Genomic DNA, 2,363 nt, shown 5'->3' on the forward strand with positions numbered 1-2,363 from the left:
GGTAACTCCACCAATACCCTAGTAGCTCGGTCATAAATTGCCTTTGAGAAAACTTTATGAAAATAAACAAAATATTTTATTTTCCCTTCAAGACCTACACCTGTCACTGTTTGAGTTGTTATGAAACCCATGTATGATCTCCCTACCTGAGTTTGAGACCTTCTTTTACCATTAACTGACCTCATCATCAAAATTCATTGTTTTTCCACAAAACAGCATTCTACAGCAGTTTCGTAGCGCGCTACGAAACTGCTGTAGATGTCAAAACAGAACCTATGTATCTTTGAAGCGTTTTCTACTTAGATTCATGATCTCTTCAGACATTTGTACAGCTATTAGGAACCTAAATAGTTTTAAGAAGATGAAGCTTGCTTCTGTCATTACATATCACAGCCAACTTGATTAGCATCAAACCAATAAAAAGCTTCATAAATCCCAACTGGAACATAAAGTCAGTGTAGTATTCCTTGCTGTCTTCAAATCTTCAAATGAGGTGATCCTTTTTAAAGTACAGATCTTAAAGTTGGAAGAATTCAACACTTGGACATTAAGCTCCTTAAGATTATCATACCAAACTATCTCACCCTTCTGTACCAATTTGACTAGGTCTACATATATCAACTTTGGCTTGTCTGTCAGCATCAGCTGCATCTTTTTGTTGTAAAGTTTCCGAATTTTCTTAACCAATGAAACCATCACAATGAACTCCCCTGGATCTAGAGATTTCTCCCATTTAGAGTCAAAAGCATCGATAGTATAAAATTTAGCCTTGTGCTCCTTATTCTCTACTGCCACTGATGATGAGGCCAACTCTTTCTCTTTGGGAGGTGCTTCATCATTAGTAGAACCATATCCAGCATGTGAAAGAAACCACCCAGCATCTTCAGCTTCATCTTCCTTGTCAACAGTTAATGGTGGGGCTAACTTTGGAGCCAGCATACCCCTAACATTATCCCAGTCAACTCTCTTGAAGAAAGGATGACTCTTGAGAGAAGCATACCCTTCAGGGCCAGAAGCCAATCTTTTAGATGGGTCCATATCCAGCAAACAATCAATAAGGTGCCGTGCTTCATAAGAAAAATATTCAGGAAATTTGAAACCTTTATCCATGATCCTTTGGAATGTGAGCCACTCACTGCCATCTTTAAAAGGTGATATGTCAGACAACATCTGATACAAAGTGCAACCCAGTGCCCATAGATCGTTTCCAGTTTGTTTGAGTTTTCCATCCTCATACCATTTAGCGCAGCTAAGGCCTTCGACTTACTGTATACAAAATAGCCCTTTCCAACTCTAAAAATCATCTTCACCTGAAACTGTAATATGAATTTAAATAAAAAGAATCATAACTGGCGCAGAAAGGAAAACATTTAAAGAGTCTATTCCGGTCACCACTATTTGGCAAAGTGCTCCAGTTTCTCTGATATAAATTGCACAGCCTCTGACTATTCGTGCAGCACCATGGCATTCAACTGCTGGATGTATGAATTCTCCCAGCAACAAGGTATTGTAAGTAACAGAGGAAATATAGTTCTTCATGGGCAAACTTATATTCTGCTTCTTGAGACTCTGTTTTTTTTTAGGCCATGAAGAACTTGGTTAATTTAATTCTCAAATTTCAGAGCTGTGATATGAACCGGTGAATTAAGTAAAGCCGAGGATCCATCTGTTTCTTCTGGAAGCAACCTAGATCTTCTCTGTAATATATTATGAACAAATGAACTCCCTTTCTGAGAAAACACATCAGATAAAGTATTTACTGCTTGGAAGATATCATGAGGTTAGGCACGAGTTGCAAACGAACCGCCAGATGGAGATTCACTGGTTTTGTTGTCTGCTACTTGAATTCTCCGCCATCCAATTGTCTCGATTCTGTAGGCTCCGGAGAAATAAATTGTAGGCCCTTTCTTATGCGCCCCTTAACATCATTCACGGTCATGAGGATTTGATTTAGCATGATACCGAGGACGTGGACGTATATAGATCAGCCAAAAGGCTAAACCTCACTCCTTCAGCGCCATCTGTATTATGATTCACGTCGGTGCCAAACCAATGACCTAAAATTTCTTTCTTGTTTAAAAGTGCATGATGTCCACATTAAATTACATTTAACTTTTATCCTAAGATTGCTCAGATACTTTACGAGGATAGAACGGAAGTCTTGAACGAAAAGAACCCTGTTCGGATGGCGCAGGTGTATATAGTAACATCTTCATTACCTTTCGAAGAACTTTTAACCTTGCTACTTGGTCTGCCAATGACAATTCACCACGAACCAATCCCATCAACGAGAAAAGATCAATGCTCTCGACGTTTACTAAATCTCCATTTATTTCTATCAGGGATTTTCCTGAAGGCACCAT

At 38.9% G+C, this 2,363-nt stretch overlaps 1 pseudogene; it reads right to left on the reverse strand.

Moving 5' to 3' along the window:
• Positions 1 to 426: 426 nt before the first annotated feature.
• Positions 427 to 2,363, reverse strand: LOC149187936 (3-phosphoinositide-dependent protein kinase 2 pseudogene; annotated as a pseudogene).

This window comes from Pinus tabuliformis, chromosome 3_1, assembly GCF_031772625.1.
Source record: "Pinus tabuliformis cultivar Carrire ecotype Pingquan chromosome 3_1, CPIR1, whole genome shotgun sequence".
NCBI lineage: Eukaryota > Viridiplantae > Streptophyta > Pinopsida > Pinales > Pinaceae > Pinus > Pinus tabuliformis.